Below are 19496 nucleotides of genomic sequence, written 5' to 3'. Positions count from 1 at the left end.
AAGAAAGAGGGAAGTTGTAGTGCATTCAGAAATGATGCCTGGGAACACACACAACTGTACGGAGCTGCCAAGTGTAAGCAATTTACAGAAATTCTCCTCATCAGAAAAGCAAGCGTGCTGAAAAAGTTCTGACGTGCATGGTAAGTGAATGCTGACCCTGGGCAGCCTTGATTTACATAGCGCACTTGGGACCCACTCATTACCTCAACAACTCCTAATCATCGTTACCTGACATATGTAAATACTCCCTCAGATTCGTGACAGTCACTAGTGTTATCAAACCCATTTTTTTTCACAGTGATTGTGATGTGACAACTGCCTGTGTAGTTGAAATCAGGGCTTTGCATCACACAGTATAAATTAATAAAGTGAAAATACAGCCTTTAACACAACGTATGGTTTTGCCTATTCTTACAATGCCCTATTTGTTCCAAAGGAAAGCAATTTTATGCTCCACTGAAGCATGGTTAGCTTAGCCTTCAACTAGCAGCAAATGCCAGATACTGCAAACTGTAACAATTATGGAAGCTATGTCCTATATTTATTTGCACGTACTAGAATAAAGACAGATTTCAAAGAGAGCTGGAACTGAAGTGCAACACCTGTTGCAAATACCTCTGCACTTTGGGAAAGTCAAGTCCTCCAACTTTTGTATTTCTGCTTCCTTACATTGTGTACGTCCCAATTGATCAAGGTTCCCAAGACAAACCTGACTTTAAGTATGTAACTAGTCCCTTTGAAATCAGGGAAATGACTGACATGCTTAAAGTTAGGCAAGTGCTTAAATACCTTGATGAACTGGGGTCTATGAGCCTTGTAATGAATGGGTAATAAACTAACCCTGACCTGAATCTCTTTTCACGCCATTAGGTGACTATCTGCATGGAGCAGCAATGAACACTACAGGACGATGATTTCTAAAGCACACCATTTGTTGTGCACTAACCGGTCTGTGTAGCCCCTGCTGGTGTGCTTTAATGTAGTGCTGTTTGAAACAGTACTACATCAATACTGTACTCACTAGGGAACTTTTACCGCTCACCAGCAGGGTCTGCACAAACAAGTCAGTGCACAACACATTCGTGTGCTTTAGAAAGCACACCTTTGTCCTGTGCATTGCTGCTCCAAGTCAACATGCCCTTAAATATCTTATATAGGAGACAACTCTCAGTTGGGACGTCCAAATAGCAAATATGGATTTAAATGCCTAAACTTGGCCACCCAAGTTTGAAAGTGTTAGCCAGAATACACGCTATATATGTTATACTGAATTGTTTTATTAAATGACGTTCTGATGTTATTGAAATGAAGCATTTTTACCTTATCGAAACAAAATGATTAGACATTATCCAAATGAAACATTTGAACAGTTCTGAATTAAACATTTTCAGAATTTCTGTTTTGTGGGAAATGTTGATGTTTTCGTTTTTGATTTGTCACAAAAATAAATTTCTGCATGTCGGAATTTCCTGTGGAGTGGCCATTCCAGTTTCCAGCCAGTTCTCCTATCTATGCCATGGATTGAAAGTTACAGTACATTGCAGTGGTCCGGGGCTATAGCCACTTAGGATGACCAGACATCCTGATATTATTGGGACCGTCCCAATATTAGAGGATTTGTCTTATATAGGCAACTATACCCACCTTCATGCCCCCCGTCCACGATAAGAAAATTGTCCCAATTTTTCACACTTGCTATCTGGTCACACCATAGCCACTGCAGGTGTGCTTCTTAATAAGGTATTAATTGATCAGTGGATGAGCATAAATAGGAAGCATAGAGGGGGCTTATTGCTGAAGGAACCATGCAAATGCTGAGTTATTTAGTAAAAAAAGCCCACCAACTTGAACTTTATATCTATCTGCTGCACATAATGTTAAGAACAGAATGCACAGTCCCTGTTCCCGCACCTGAATGTTATCCCATACTGCACCTTTGTATCATGCCTGTCTAAGGACAGAATGCTGTGCAAAGGACACACATTTCTCCCTTTAAAGTGCAACTCCATGGCATAAATGAAGATCTATACAAAACCACAAAACGTGGGGCTGGAGACCGGAGGCATAAAAAGATTACCCAGCCAGCAAATTGTAAGCAAAACTCATTGATTTCATTGCGGAGTTTTGCCTAAAAACCTATTGCTATGTTTGCCTCTCTTTTGAAGTGGAAATGCAGTGTGACTAATATTGTTGTTGTTTTGTGGTAGCTGGATAGAAAGAGAACGTGCTTCACAGCTAATAGGTATTGGAGAATATAACCCGGCTAGAAAGGTTCCTAGGAATTCAGTGCTGCTGCTGCATGGAGATAATAAATATTGTGCCCCTAAGATCACAATGAGTGATATTGTTCAGAAATCCTTCCTTAGCTTTTGTTTGGTTACTGACATTCTCTGCACTGGCCGGAAGGGAGCAAGTGGAACCTGGTTCTTGGCGGTTGCTATTTGTAATACTGGTTTGGTTCACTGGAGTGATGGTTGGATCTTTGCAGCAGCGGGAAAGGGCTCGGTTAGTGGGTGAGATTGCACCCACTGTGCTACGTACACAGTGCTGGTTTGCCTTTGAGTGGAGAAGAGAAGGATCAGCATTTCCATTAGGAAAACCCTAAGAGGAGGAAAGATCTAAGGGCCAGTCCTTGGGTCTGGCTGCACTTGGCACAGGACTCTGGGGTGGGCAAAGGTGGCTGTTTGGCACATCTAGGCTCACGTGACCCTGGGCCCCAATGGGATCCAGGTGAGGCCCAGTGCAAAGGGCAACCGCCCCCCAAAGAGCTGTTCTGGCAGCCAGCGATGACTGGAGTGCCGCAGTGGATGGCCAATGCCCCTTCTCCCCTCACACCAGCCACAGCCTCTGGCCTGGGGCTCGGAGGGGCACAGCCATAGAGCTAGTTATGCCTTCCCTGTATCAGCCGGAGGTTCTGCTGCATCAGCTGGTGCTATGAGTGGCCAGGCCTAGCTCTACGCATGTATGTTTAGGAGAGTTTTGCTCAAGTTTGAGATTAAACCGACTTGCAGTAGCAACAGGCAAAACTCCCGTCCAAAGCACAGAAACCTTCACCACATCACGCCCCTCCTGGTGTCTCCAGCAGGGAGTGACCCACAGTTGAAGACAGATTGACCACTAGTGCGTAAGACCTCCCCATTCTGCGTTGTTTTACTGAGCATTTCCCAGGCCAGGTTTGTACTGGACTTTCACTAGCTGCAGAAGAGGCAGACTTGGCTGAAAGTTAGCAGTAGCCTGCATAAGAAGGTAGGCGGTGGCGTAGCAGAAGACCTAGTTTTCATAGTGCCGGTGAATATGGTTGAGCACTGAGCAAGCAGCTGTAGAAGGAGGCTGCTTGCTGGGATTGCACTCTGAACTAGATACACTTTTGGGGCCCTGTCGTCCCAGCCATAGCATGAGGCAGAGCAATGGAGAAAGGGGCATTATATGTGCCATGGTTTCAACACAGGGACTAGGATAGAGTTTACAATGCCTGCCCTGAGCTGTCTCGGACCGCACTGCCGTCGGTGCCCATTCACCTTTGACAATGTACCATGTTGTCTCCCTACTATCCCTATTTTCCCCTTTCCCCATTACTAATGAATCCACCTATTTGTTTTTTCCATTTCCTCCTCCTTTGCCATTCCCCCACGGTAGCATCTTTATGATGGTACCTGGCCTTTCCCTTTGAATATATATGGTCTTGTTGCCCTTTTTTGGCCTCTGACCTCATATTGGCTGCATGGGCAGCTGCACTTCACCGCATCATTGCAAGCACGGTTGCCTGTTACTCACTCTTTTGCAAATATAGGGAGAAAAAGACCCATTTTCCCCATGTGGAAGCTGATGCAATTTTCTGACATGACTAAAGCAGTCCCTGTTCATTAATGCATCTAGGAAAAGGGAAATGGAGCCCTTCTGTTTAATTGTGTCTGTTGTTTGGCCTAGGTTAATTTTGATTTTTCTCTTTTCATTCCTTTGTTATGTTTATTTCATGAGATTTACGTCACCTCTTTTTCTACTATAATGTATTTTAAATATTTCTATCTGAAGTGATCACTTACAAGGTTTTGAGATTATGCTTTTTTGACACTCTTGCGTTCACCTAAAATTCCCATTGATTTTCTTTCTCCCAAATTACCCTCATGCATCTACAAGCTAGTGCTGTTATGTTGGAAAATTATGTGTATTTTATTAGAACTTAATGTTAGAAGGCATTTTCTACCCTCAGATCTTTGTCTCCCCCCTATTTCTGATTATGAGTGTTATGTTAACAATTATTTGTTGTTATGCTCATTCAGTGGTTGCATTTTTCTGTGGGAGGCTTTGAATATTCGTTTCAGGAGCTGAAAAAGACTTGAGGAAGAAAGTCAGAATGTTCTGTAGAAAATTCCCCAAAGTCACAAACAAATATTTCCAGACATGAAAAACATTCAGCCAGCCTGAAAATTCCCCTGAAATATATAATGGAAATAGACACATTTCTGTAATGTTGACATTAGTACGTAGCTTCCATTGTTGCACACAGACAGAGTATGTGGACAGAATGATGATGTTGCTGTCCTGACTTTGAGGAATTTAATATATTATACAGACTAAAATAATTTTTAATTGGACACATTTTACGTTTTTATCCGAGTCCAGACAATGCATGTGAACCCCTCTGGTTACCAGAGGCTTCAATAAACTGCCAAATTATATTACAGAAGTTACTATTGGATTAATGAAAAGCGTGTAACAAAATTATCCCAGTGAGGAGATGATCCTATTGGAGGCTTTAATTTCAATTAGTAAGACAAAATTAGTTTGAAATGAAACAAAACAACTAATTGTCTAGCTTTTGCTCAGTTGATAAATATGCTAGTAGATTCCCTTCCCAGGACGCCATTCAATTGTCTATATAGGTTTCAAGATAAAATTCACAAAACCACTCAACTTGCCTGACTCCCCTAACTCCTGTCTTACAGCTACACCAAGCACGTAGAGCTCTGCTGACTTGTATATCACCTCTTATAGGCCGCAGTAGTGCAACTGATTGCCTCCAGGAGACTGCTAAACCTGCCTAGATCCCTGATGAAGATACTGGGGCTGCTTGCGGAAGTGGCTGTCCACATGCATGCAAGAGGTTTCAGGAGTGCAGCCATACATTATACTTCTGGGAACGATGCCATAGGTGAACCAACCTGCATCACTGCGCACCTTTGGTTGTTCCTTGCAAATAGGTTGCAACAATGTAGTACAGCTGGACCTTGATCCAGCGAAGTATTTATGCACATGAATAATCCCATTGGGTGCTTTGTTGCATCAGGACTTAGGGACAACACCTACTCAGGTGTCTGCCTGTATCGCTATATCTAATCTAGTGCTGTCGTACCATCCAACAAGAGCTTCACATTTTCTGCCTTGCCTACACGCTTCAGACTGAGTTTAGGGGACTGTGTTTTTATTGGTTTATTTCTCAATAGGACACGGACAGAGGTTTTGGGGAGAGGTAGAAGCATGTTCTTTCCCTTTGGCTCATTACTGTAACCAGCACCACTTACTGCATGCTCTGATAAAGAACATCCCAGCTGTAAAAACCCTTCTGCCTCAGACCTGGAGTTGGCAATGGGACACTTTTAAATATTTTAGAACTGGTTTTTGTTATTGCTGTTTTTAGAAGTCTTTTTATCATTGCTTTGTGGCTTCTATGATTATTTTGTCATATCAGGAAGTTTTGCCATTTTTTCACTGGAAAGAAAACAGCATAAAATACATATTATTTATTTAGTTTATAAACATTGAAGCCAATCTGCCAGATAAATTAGTGTTTTGACATTATCTTCACATTGCAGTTTGGTCTGCCCAGATTTGCACTGACATTGTCTAGAAATTGTTTTGATGCGGTTTTCTCTAACACAATTAATCTAATCGTCTTTAACCTGCATTGACACCGCCTTTCCTTTACCCGCGTCCTAGTAGCATCACAAGATTGCATTGGCTTTGGCTTGTAATCATGCTGACACGGTGATGTCGTCTCCTAAGACTTGCAGTGAACTCGTATTTCAATTCTCAGCTAAGATAAGCACTCCAGAGTACACAGATATATAAACTAGCTTTCCAGGCTTGTATTGGCATTTTATAAGGGATTTTAACCCAAAGGGACAGTCTTGTGGGCACTGGGCTTAGGAGATCTGGGTTTAGTTCTAGCACTTCTGCCGATTTCCTGTGTCACTTTAGGCAAATCGCTTAATCTCTCTGCGTCTCAGCTCCCCAGCTGTAGGCCACATATCTAAGGAGCAAGCAGGAGCTGACTAGGTAGGGACATGCTCAGCTGAGAGAATGGAGGATGAAAGATTTGCTGACACTTTGTCCAACAGTCGCTATTCTTTACTCGTAGGAGATAATGATCATCTGCAGGGGCCTTGGCTTATGACTGCATTCATTTTCTGTGCTTGGGGGAAGTCCAGTCCAGCCCATTGTGACTCCTGCTCCGCCAGCGAGCACAATTTGGCTTCTGAGGATGGCTGCAAGTGCCTGGATGGGCTAAGAGCCCACAGTTCTCTTGTCCTTTGGCAGAGTGATTTTTGCTGCATGTGCTAACCCAACGTAGGAAAACAGACCATTGCAGAGGAGTGCCCCAAGTGGAAAGTCCCCGGTGCTGGAGCTTTATCGGCTGTTCTGGGACTTTATAAAAGCAAAGGAGAAGGCAGCATTTCAAACTTCCATAATGATTCCCAGAAGATCAAGATAAGGCATACAAAATCCAGAGACGAACCATGTTCCAGTACTGCACGTGATGTTGGCCTCACTAGACAGGAAGAGGTAGTTGAGCAGGATTTCCTGTTTCTTCTCCACACAGACAGCATCCTCTAGACCAGTGTTTCTCAATGACGGGTCTGTGGACTGGAGCTGTGTCAGGGTGATCTCAGGGACCAAGTTAGGAAGGCAGAAAGCTGGTCCCTGTATCAAAAAGGTTGAGAACCACTGCTTTAGAAGGCAGACTTTGGAGTAGGACTTTGGAGTTTAGTCCCCCAAGGTCTTTTTCTCATTGAAAGTTTTAAAGATGCTTGCATGGTGGCCTGAAATTAACACTGTAAGGGGATGGTATGCTCTCAGTTCTTGGCTCCTGAGCGTGGGTTCCTGAGACAGGAGAACCCCTAGGATGTATCTTGGCACTGTGAGTGCCCTCCAGGGTAGGAAATCTAGGGAGTAAAATTATCTCACCATTGTGTAGAAAGAGCTGCGAGTTTTTGCTTGGAGTCGGCATATGGTAACAAGCGTATAGATGCAAAGCTATGGAGGCTATGCAAAGCATGTTGTCAGGAAGAAGCAAGTATCCCATGAACTAACGCTGGCACCACTAGGCTGCCTATCTTTCCAGTTTGTTGACAAGCTTAATTCCCCCCACAACTTGAAGGTTCCTAGCGGATTTGGATGTCCACAGAGGAGACAAAGGTCACAGAAGTGATAAGAGTCAAAATTACACCTTTGTGATTTTCTCCAAAGCATCAAGTCTGTTGGTTTAGGATGAAATTTGCCCCAGTTCAAAGGGCCTAAGCAATGCCTTGTACAGCACTGGGATATCTAACATTTGTGTTGTCACATCATCCCATGACATCTTTGTCCTGCTGAGCTGAACCTATTGAGAGCAACTTCTCAAAGAAGCATATGTATTAATGTGTGAATATGTTGCATTCAGATACCACAGCTGAACATCTAATTAGATAGATGTGGGATATTGGCATTACCCTATTCTGACCCTGATTAATATTTCTACTATTTTTCCTACTGTTTAGTCACTTTTTCACAAAAGGTACCTGGCTGGAAGATTCAGGCTGCTTTTTTCATGACATCCGTTGAGCACTGATGTTATAATGCAACATTTTGCTCTTTCATTTTGTGAGATGATATCAGCTCCATTGAAATGGAGCAAATGGCTTCAATGGGTTTTACATTTCAATGCTGATGGTCTCCAGAGCTGGTGGTTCCACTATGAGACAAGAACATCAAGATCAATCAAGAGTATTGGTCAGTAAATACTAACGTTGAAGCCACACTTATTTTTGGGATCTTTTCTAGGTCCTTTTGTGTGTAGACACAGCTATTACATTAGCTTCCCTCCAGATCGCTGATATATCTCATGTTCATGATGAGTTTTAAATATATTTGCTAAGGAATTCTTAGGCTCTTTCTTTCTCTTCCCAATTACAGAGAGATGGCCCTCCTTTGGAGCCAGGGTTTTGTCAGTCTGCATTCTAATTCTTTGATTGTTGAGGTGCAAACCCATTTTCCTTCGATATCTGTCATCTGTCACTTGCCCTCATGTTATAACTCTGAGGCAAATAAATCCATTGCCATTTCTCCAAGGTTTTATTTTCTTCCTTAGTGACCTCTTGCTCCTCCTGTTTTTGACACATCTCCTGTGCGCATTAACCAAATATGCAATCATCTTTTCATTCTCTATCTTTGCTTTCCTTATGATTTTTTACACTTCATTAAACTTCCCTCTGTAATTGCACCTCTTTGTTATACCAAAGTTTTATGGTTCTTTCCTCTCCTCTATCACTTCTTGTGTTTCTTTATTATTCACGTTAGCTTTTTTGACACTGTGCTCCTAGTACGTTTTCTAGGTGTCAGGCAAGCTCTTAGGCCTAAACAGATTTCTCGATGAACACTTTCCATTTCCACTTTATTGCTTTACCATCCAGAAGTTCCTGTCCTAAAATTTGCTGTGATGCTTTTATTCAGTGTTTGCTTTTATTCAGTGTTCCTCCCCTTCGGTCTTATTTATAAACCTGGTTGTTAGATCTTGAATGCTTGCATGAGCACAGCTCATTTAAGAATAGTTTTGTCATGACTGCTGTGGATGGGTTATATGACACCCACATCAAAATTATATAATTCCCTGTATGTTAATTGTCATACTGGATCAGACCAGCAGTCCATCTAGTCTGATATCCTATCTCCAAAAGTAGCCAGTCCAGATGGTTCAGAGGAAGGTGAAGAAACTCCATGATGGAATAACCCATCTAAGGGAAAGTTTCTTCCAAACTCTTGTCAGTTAGTGGTTGGCTTATACCCTGAAGCATTATGTTTGTATCTCATATGTGTTTTATCTTATCAAATGTAGCCGCTGGTGTTCTCAATATCAATATAAATGCCTAATCCTTTAAAAATCCTATTTATCTCTTGGCCTCAGTGCTATCTTGTGGCAATGAGTTCTACGGGCTAATTATATACTGTGTAAAAACAAGTATTTCCTTTTATCAGTTTTATATTTATTGCCTTCCAGTTTCGTTGTACACTCCTTTATTCTTACGTTATGAGATAGGATGAAAGGAACACCTAAGTTACCTTCTCTATACCATTCCCTATTGTATATACTTCTGTCTGAGGTATGGAAAATTTCAGCCTAAATTGTTAAAGACTGGCAAAGCTATAATAAGCAACTGAAAACAGGGTCTTATAATAGGATGTGTTGGGCAACCTTAATTGCCGGTGCTGCTAGCCTGGGTTGTTATAGGTAGATGTATTTTTTGTGCACTGTGTGGGGAAAGTTACATGAATCCATATGTATGGATACACATGTTTTGGTTGTATATTTACAAAGCTACCCTTGCTTTCAGCAACTAGGTATGAAGTTTAACCCCAAGTAAAAAAACTTAATGGAGCTCTTCTGGAGAGGGAGGGTGGGCTATGTTTACCTTCCTGCTTCTCTGTTACTCTTTTTCTTCCAGCAGCATAAGAGATCATCTTTAATGTACCCTCCAGGAGCTCTCAGTCCTCTCCCTTGTAGGTTTTTCCCCCTCCAATTCTGTGCTGCTCAGGGAGGAAACATCACTTGCTATTTTGGGACTCAGACCACAACTCTGCCTTCCATTTTCTTTGCTGCTCCAAACAAATAGCACCTTGTTTTGATGCTCCATCTGTACTCCTCTGCCCTGCCCTGCCCTGTGTGTTTAATGCTGGAGCCTACACAGTATAGACTGGAGGTGGGCAAACCATTCTAATGAACAATTTTGCAGTGGATTTTGCCTCATTCGGTTTGTGCTGAGGAACTGTCAGTGAACAGACTGGGACTGTTTTAAACGTATTTGTTACCCACAACCATTCTTGGTCTAGCGTTTGCTCATAATCAGTTTGTTGTGGGTACTTGATGACAGAATTCAGGCCTGTATTCTCAAAAGTGACTTGAGGGGGACCCATCTTGAGACACTTTAAAGGGGTCTGATTTTCAGAAAACAGGTGCTCAGCACTTTCTGAAACTCTGGCTCCTTTAAGGTATCTCACCCAAATCAAGTGACTCTGGAAAATGCCCAGCTCTTCTGACTGAGCACACAGGACACATGGCATATTTCTAATTCCTGATTGGATGAATTCAACTCTTAGATGCACATTTCCAGGGTGGATACTTGGGCTGATGAGTTTGAAATTTGCTTTCCATAAATTTTCTGCCATGTTTGCTTAACATAGGCTGTCTAGGTGAATACCTCTGCCAGTAAACCCACTGGTTAGACATTTCATGGGATGTCAGCACTCATGGGGCACAAAGGTAGAATGAATGCACGTGAATATCCCTGGGGAAGTGTTTGCCTGGTTCTCTCAGCTCTAATATAGATATCCCCTCCCCTCCCAAATCACAATCAGAGCAAGATTATTAGAGAGACCAGGTGGGTGAGGTAATAAAATATGAAAAAGATATTATCTCATCCACCTTGTCTCCCAATCTCCGGGACTCACATCTACAACAAAGATTGTGGCAGACAATGTCATCTCATTCTGTTATCTTACAATTTCAGCTGGGTTTTAGCAGGCTTCTGCTCTTGGAACAGCTTAAAAAAATGTGCTATTTGGATACAATTCATCCTTCACTGCGAGTCTAGCAGAAGAATTGTAAGGTCTCTGAGGCAGGGACTGGCGCTTTGTGCTGTGTTTGTACAGAACCTGGCACAGGGGCTCTGAGGCACTACAGTAATACCAAGTAATAATGAGAAGAACGGCCGTGAGTTTGCAAAGCTGGGGCAGCTTGTCAGTCAGAACATGAAGCTGGGATGCTGCAGATCTGTTCATTATGCATCACTTCTCTTCTCTAAAGTGTGCTTCTCTTACAGATCATTCCTTCTGAAGCATTTGGCATCAGCCACTGTCAGAGATAGGACACTGGGCTAGATGGACCATTGGCCTGACCCAGTCTGGCCATTCTTATGTTCTTACCTGTACTTAAATAGTCACCATTTCCTAACCTCTCGTATTCTGACCTTTTGGACTGGTACACAGGAAAAGTAAGTAAGCCTTCCTGGACTTCCCAAATAACACAGGGATGGTCCCTTTAGGAAGGCTAACAGCAACATGAATACCGAGATGTGCATTGTGTTTGTACATGCTGAGTCGGCGTGATCTGATTTCTGCTCCTGGCTCTGCCTCAGATTCCCCATGTGACCTTGGACAAATCATTTAGTCGCTCTGTGTCTCAGTTTCCCTACCTGTAAAATGGGTATAATAATTCCTATTGCACTGTGATGCTGCATGAGGCTTAACTCCATAATGTCTGTAAAGGGCGTGAAGGTTCTCATATGGAAGGTGCTGCAGAAATGCAAAATATTCTACTGAGTAATTCACGTTCATACCAGCTCTTGTCCGGGTATGGGGAGAGAGATATCACAGGTGGGGAGTGGACAGATGGCAGCACTGGCACACCAGGGCCTACTGCAGGGATTGCACTATCTAGCACAATGGGGAGTACAGAGGATGGGTTTAGAGGAAAGGGGGCATGGCTAGGCCCCAATAAAGGAGTGGATGGTGCCATCAGCAGCCAGTGCTGGCAGGCACCTAGTTGGGCAATCACATTCCTCGAGCTTGGAGGAACAGCAGCACGTGCCCTGGGTCCCAACAGTGTTTGTAGCACCGCACCCTGAGCCATCCTTCCCCTCCTGGTAAAGGCTCCATGTACAGCAGCGGTTCTCAAACCTCGGTGCACCGTGACCCCCTTCTGACAACAAAAAATACTACATAATGCCCCCTTCCCCCAGCACAGGGCTGAAGCTGCCACCCAAGACCCCTGCTGCCCCAGGGGGCTCACGGTGGGGCTGAAATCCAAGCCCCCAGGTGGTGGTGGGGAAGAGGCTGAAGCCACAATCCAAGGCCCCTGCTGCCCCAGGCAGGTCAGGGAGATGATGCTGGTCCAAGCGCCCTGCTGCCCTGGGCTGAAGCCAGAGCCCAGCGAGTCTAACACCAGCCCAGGCGGCCCCATTAAAACACAGTCATGAACCACTTTGGGGGTCGCGATCCACAGTTTGAGAACTGCTGACGTAGCAGCATCTTGCCACTACATCAGTTGTGTTGGCCTGTCTCTGCTGGGGCAGGACTTGTGCTGTTTGCTAAAGCTGAATACCACAGGGGCAGATTGGAAAACTTTTGAAATGTTGAAATAAAACTAAGCCTTTCCAGATTCCGATTCTCTCATAAAGAGGCGGAGACCTAAGATGATCAGTAAATAAATTTGTTAAAGGTTATTGGGCAATGAAGAAAAAGATCAAGTACACAAAGCAGCAGCAATTGCTAATATTGGCTAATCAGTTTTTAGACACTCCCTGAAATTATATGAATTGCAATTAATTAACTGGAGATTAATGTGGCTATCAATCCTCTGGAATGGCTCTGCACTACTGAGTCTCTTAACATAGGCCTGAAATTCCTGCCACAACTTGCAATATCATTGCTTTTACTTTAGATATTACTTTGAAGCATTTGTGTGTGTATATGTATGTGACAAACATTTTAATTCTCTGGCTTATTTTTTGTGATAGCAGAAATGAGAGGAGAGATACAGAGAGATAAATCTCTTATAGAAGCTTATTTGATATCCTAGACCTAATACAAGAGTTGACATGATATATCAAATATCATGTACACGATCATGTACATAAATACAGTCAGACTTTTTTTCAAGTATGTACTATTTGCAGTATGTGTGTAGGTGGCCAGTACTGGATTTTTATGGTCTATCTTTTAAGTGTGAATTTAGACAATGTTTAAAGTGACTATTATCTAATAGGCTGGAAGAAGCCTCTTGGGGCTGTTATCATCTCTCATGCAAATGCATGTGAAGACAATTTGAAAATGCATATTATGGTCTTGATGGAATGCATAGTTTCTGTGGAGCTGCGAAGGGCTTTTGTGTTGTGTCACTCCACAGCCGACTGCTAGTGCTAAGCTATTTGCGCCGTGTGACATGAACATTGGTTAATAGAAGAAGGAGAGTGGATCCCTGGGGGCTCCAGACCAAAAGCCTTACTTACAGGAGAAATTGGTCTACAAACTGGATGGGGGGGAAACTATAGTCCAGTCTACTAGCTGGAATGGCTAAGGGGAAATGGCCAAGGTAAGTTAAAGATGAGAGTAAAACTTAGGGTGATGGTTTAGATGAACCTACCTGGGCAGTTTCAGTCATTAATAGTGAATATTGTAATGTGAGGCTAATAATGGACAATACCAAGAAGGCTGAGGTGCTTAATGCCTGTTTTGCTTCAGTCTTCACTAAAAAGGTTAATTGTGACCAGACGCTTAACACGATTAATATTAACCACCAGGGGAAGGAGCATAAGCCAAAACAGGGAAAGAACAGGTGAAAGGATATTTAGAAAAGGTTGATGTATTCAAGTCAGCAGGGACTGATGAAGTTTATCCCAGGGTACTTAAGGAATTACCTGAAGCAATCTTGGAACCATTGGCAATTATCATTGAGAACTCATGGAGGCCAGGGGAGATCCAAGAGGCCTGGAGAAGGGCAAACATAAGACCTATATTTTAAAAGGGTAACAGAGAGGACTCGGAGAATTATAGACCAGTCAGCCTAACTTCAATACCTGGAAAGATACTGGAACTAATTATTAAACAATCAATTTGTGAGCACCTAGAGGACAATGGAGTTGTAAAGAACAGCCAGCATGGATTTACCAAGAACAAATCATGCCAAACCAACCTAATTTCCTCCTTGACAGGGTTACTGGCCCAGTGGGTCATGTGGAAGCAGTAGACATAATAGATCTTGATTCTAGTAATGCTTTTGACACAGCCCCACAGGACATTCTCATAAGCAAACCAGGGAAATGGGGTCTAGATGAAATTTCTATAGGGGGGTGCACAACTGGTTGAAAGACCATACTCAAAGAGTAGTTAGCAGTGGTAATCTGTCAGATTGTGAGGGTCTATCCAGTGGGATCCTGCAGGAGTCAGTTCTGAGTCTGGTTCTGTTCAATATTTTCATTAATGACTTGGCTAATGGAGTGTAGAATATGCTTATAAAATTTGCAGAGGACAATGAGCTGGGAGGGGTTGCAAGCACCTAGAAGGACAGGATTAGAATTTGAAAGGACCTTGACAAATTGGAGAATTGGTCTGAGATCTACAAAATGACATTCAATAAAGACAAGCGCAAAGTACTTCACTTAGGAAAGAAAAATCAACTATAGAATTACAAAATGGGAATAACTGGCTAGATAATAGTACTGCAGAAAAGGAGCTGGCTGTTATAGTGGATCACAAATTGAATATGAGCCAACAATGTGATGCAGTTTCAAAAAAGGCTAATATTCTGGGTGTATAAATAGGAGTGTTTTATGTAAGAACAGGAGGTAGTTGTCCCACTCTACTAAGCACTGGTGAGGACTAAGCTAGAATAGTTTTGCATCCCACACTTTAAGAAAGATGGACAAACTGGAGACAGTCCAGAGGAGAGCAACAAAAATAATAAAAAAGTTTAGAAAACCTGACCTCTGAAGAAAGATTAAAAAAACTGGGTATGATTAGTCTTGAGAAAAGAAGACTGAGGAGGGGATTTGATAATCTTCAAATATGTTAAAGGCTGTTATTAAGAGCACACTGAAGGTAGGACAAGAAGCAATGGGCCTAGTCTACAGCAAGGAAGATTTAGGTTAGATATTAGGAAAAACTCTCACTGTAAGGATAGTTAGGTACTGTAATAGGCTTCCAAGGGAGGTTGTGAAATCCCCATCACCAGAGGTTTTTAAGACCATATTGGACAAATATCTGTCAGGGGTGGTTTGGTTTACATGGTCCTGCCTCAGTGCTAAGGGCTGGACTAGATGACCTCTCAAGGTCCCTTCCAGCCCAATATTTCTATGGTTCCATGTACTGGAGAGTGAGGAACTTCTGAAAGTATAAGGAACAAATGCTAGTGATTCATTAGTTCATGTCTCTAACAGGGTTTGAAGCGCTAAAGCACTACATAAGGGCTGAATATTACTTCTAATTAGCAAATAATACAGTGCAACAATGCCATTAATAATGGGTGGGGAGGAAGAGATCTGGCACTGCCCCAGAAGCTGGCTCCATGGCTAGAGATCACCATGAATAAGAGCCATGCATGGCAAGAAAAAAAATAGGAGGTTCTCAAGAGCCTAGCACGGCAGTAAGAGTGGGTTACATTTGTGCTTATTTTGTGTTCTTGCTGCAGCCCACAAGTGCAGACTCATGTTGTACCATTTCCTGCGCGTGTTACAGCATTTCAGCTAGATTCAGAAGCAGAAACCAGTCCCAACTGACTCAAGACTTTTTTTTTATTCAACTCAATAAAAAATCTGCGATTCATTAAGTGCTTGTCATGTTTTGATACATGAATCAGGAACTGATCAATTGCCAGCCAAATTTAATAAAAGGAGCTCTATTCTTGGGAAATGAGATCGTTACCATGCCAACTATCGATTTTCCCTGTCAAGCTGCTGTAAGTTGCAAAATGGTGCCCTGATCGACAGGTCTGTCTCCCTGCTGGCAGGAAACGGGACCTATTTCATTCAGCCTCTTTATTTCAGAGGGTTTGGAGACAACCCTACGTTTTTTAATACTGCGTCTATGTCATTCTTTGGGGAAGGCCCTAGACTGCCCCAAGCTATTGGAAATTGCTCAGAGACTTTCTCTGACTTACCAGCATCACAGTGGTGGCAACATAACGGAAGAAATGCTGAGCTGTAGATCTGTATGTTGACCATCATGCTGTTCGTTGCACCATAGCCACAGAGAGAGGCGCTCAAGTGTCGCATCTATTGCTGTGTCGTTGTGCCAAGGCCAGACCGCAGCGTCACTGGGCCAGGTTGTCAGATGCCATAAGTCCAGCTCTAGTTGGGGTACGTACATTGTTTATTGACATCCACTGGTGTGCACAGATGCTGCAGCTGCAGATGCAAACAGGTGTTTGCTTGGCAAATGCAGTAATTGCATGCCCAGTTGCCCCCCTTTTTTATTCAGAGATCTTGTTTCTATCAGCTGAGGCTGAGGATTCCCCCTCAAAAAACCAAACCCATCCCATTGTTGCTACCACCAGTCCAGATCATAGGAACATAGGAATCACCAGCCTGGATCAGACCCAAGGTCCATCTAGCCCAGTATCCTGCCTCCAACAGTGGCCAGCACCAGATGCTTCAAGGGAAGGTGTAAGAACCCCACAGTAGGCAGATGTGGGATTGTCTGTCCCCTTTCCCTATAGGTCTCCTCCTGATCTCTGTGCAGGTGATTAGATTCCCCGACACTAATTGATACTCACATAGGGTATGTCTACACTTGGAGCAGGGTGTGTGATTCCCAGCTCAGTGAGATCTAGTGCACATCTGTTTGTACTCGGGGCAGCTGATCCTTGCTGCCTGCGCTACCATGGCTATGCTACTATTTGTAGCACCCTAGCTCAATGACCGCTAGAATCATATCCCCAGAGCCACATGTAGACATACCCTTGGATGCCCCTTCGTGCACTTTCTTCTGCATCCTCGAGATGAGTTAGAGCCACTTAGCCCCCTTCCACTGAAATGGAGCAGGTGTAAGTAGGTGTGAGGAGCCTACAGAGAGTGGCAGAGCCTACATTAGGATAAGATGGTCTTTATGACACCACCTTATGTGCCACTCTTGAACTTGGCCCAATATAAATCCATGTCTGAGTGTGTGTGCGCGTGTGAGTGCGCGTGTGTGTTGGCAGCTGATAAAGGCCGGGTAAGTGGCCAGTAGAGATTATGAATAACTAAGAGATTAAGTATAACTTTTATTGTTCATTTATATCTTAAAACTAGAAGAAAAAACCTTAAAACCTACTGTTGTGACTTGAAAGTAGCTAATCCTGACTCAACTAGTCTATGTAACCACATGCTCCTCCATCAGTGGCTTCAGCACCCTCTTTACCCTCGTATCAGGGCCTCTGTCTGCAACACCCCAGCAGCCAGCCAGGAGCTGCCTCTGGCTGCCTCAGCCCCTGTGTGCAGCACTGCTCTGTCCAGGGTGCTGGTGGTTCTCTTGGTCCTTCAGGGACACAGTCCTTCCTCCCGGGGCTCCCCACAGAGAACTGCCTTCCTCTGCTTTGCAACTCCCTTTTTATATGGATCTCCTTGGCTACTCCCTTCAGCCCTCCTCTGATTGGCTGCCTCTGGTGCAGCCTCCCTAGAGCTGCTTTTAACCCCTTTTCTACCAGTGAGGGGCAGCCACCCCATCACAGCTACTTTCAAAGCTTTGGGCTACAGTCTATAGAGATCTCAAGATGGGGTGTACCAACAGTGCCAACAGTGGGCACATTTTGCAATTAATATTGGAGACCTCAGACTCCTGACTCTGTAAAGCACACAGAAAGAGGAAAGATTTCAGCATTGCTCACTGGCAATGGGTATGCAATTTCTTTTATCGTCGATGGATATTCCAAGCCAAATCCCTTCTGCACAGAGCTAACATTCCCATCTGAGATAACTGAACCATAAAAACATTCCAACAAATCCATCCAGATTATGATCTGCTGGATGATCAGATTAGAACATACCTCATGCTTAAGAGAGGCATCAACTCTGTATTCCAAAAACTCAGAATGCTACCAAAAGAAAATCCCACCTCACCATCATTAACTCTGATGGGTAGGTCCCTTCATGCCAAGTTGGAAATGAATACATTCCTCATAAATTTTTGGGACCCTAACTCAAGGTTATGGATGCGTTAGCACAAGGACTCCAATGAGTTTTTCTCTACACATTTAAAGAGCATGCTGTAAAGTTTCCCTGATGGATCAATTTGCCCTGCATATCAGAGTGATTTCAATTCAGATTGGAGATGGCTTATTTCCTTGACCCAATATGTACAGTAAGTTTTCCAAAGACAAGGTCTGTGTGCTTTTGGTGTGTGAAACAGTAAAACTTTCCCAGCATAAGATACTAGAAAAAAGTAGCTTTGCCCTAAAATTCTGATGCAACCAAACACATCTCCTGGGTAATAAATCAAAACAGCATGAATTCTCCCAGACTGAACAGAAGTGGTTTCTTGGTTTCTTAAACAAACATGGCAGCAAAAAAGCCATCATATCCTCTTGAAAAACCAAGTTGACTCCTCTCATACAGAACTGCCTCAACTCTCTGGTAAAAGCAGCAAAATTAGGGTGGGAAATTGCTTTTGGAAAAATAAAGAGAAATATGCAGAAAGATGAGATCTGGCAACCCTTATGTGTGAAGTAGACCAGGCAGCTGTGTTTTATCATCAAATTAATACATAATATTGGTCATGAAATACTTTGATCTGGATACTATTCAAGTGATCAAATACTATGGAGATGAGAGTCTAGACTAGACAGATAGCTAGTTCAGCTCCATAGGAAAAAAAAAAGTCATGTTGACTCATGTTTGGTGTTGCTTGTTTTCTCTTATGTTTTTCTTCTTATCTTTCTTTTTCCTCTGCTAAAGTTGTTGTTGTTCCTTTTCTCTGACTGCTTTTTCAGTTTTCTTTCTCGTTTTCTATTATCATCATGCAAATACGTCCTACCAAAGCAATGTAATCAATACATAATTTTTATGCTGAATAACTTGCTGGTTTTCATAATTAATATTGGAGTGTATACTGTATACATTTCATTATGTGAACGCTCTTCAAAGCCTAATGAAATGTAAACCATAACAAAATAATAGCATGAATCCTGTGTAGAGGCTTCTATGCAGTTTTGCACTAGTTATAGCATGAATTTGGTACAAAGTCTACCCAAAACTCTTGCCACTGTTTTATCCATCCCCTTGTTCTAAAGCTGCAATATTTATATCACACATCACAATATTTTCTAGTGTCATAAAATGGAATCTTGAAGACTTCTCTAACTACAAACTCTTCCTTGATCTATTGTCCAGAGGTCAAGAATGAATGTAGAAACAGTCATGCTGATTTGAAGGTTGGATGGAATTTATGAAGAAACACAGAATTGTCATACAATAGTGGGTTTTACGGTACAGCATGTAGATACAGCCAATAGCTCCATCCTTTAAGGCGCTGGGGTTGTCTTAGCTTCAGTGAGAGTTGAGGGCACTCAGAATCTCAGATACTATGCTCCAAGCACTTTATATGCACAATAATTCTCTTCCATCAAATCAACCAGAAGAGCTTGAAGGAATCATCATTGTTTTCAGCTTCATGGAAAAGAAAATTGATCTGTCCTTCTTGTATTGTCCCTTTTACGCATTGTTTGAATAGTCTGAAAAATTGTTGAGGTTTTTAATTCCTCATGTTCATACTGA

This window comes from Mauremys reevesii, linkage group 9 (genome assembly GCF_016161935.1).
Source record: "Mauremys reevesii isolate NIE-2019 linkage group 9, ASM1616193v1, whole genome shotgun sequence".
Classification (NCBI taxonomy): Eukaryota; Metazoa; Chordata; order Testudines; family Geoemydidae; genus Mauremys; species Mauremys reevesii.
The sequence above is the reverse complement of the archived record's forward strand: the minus strand, read 5'-3'. Positions refer to the sequence as shown.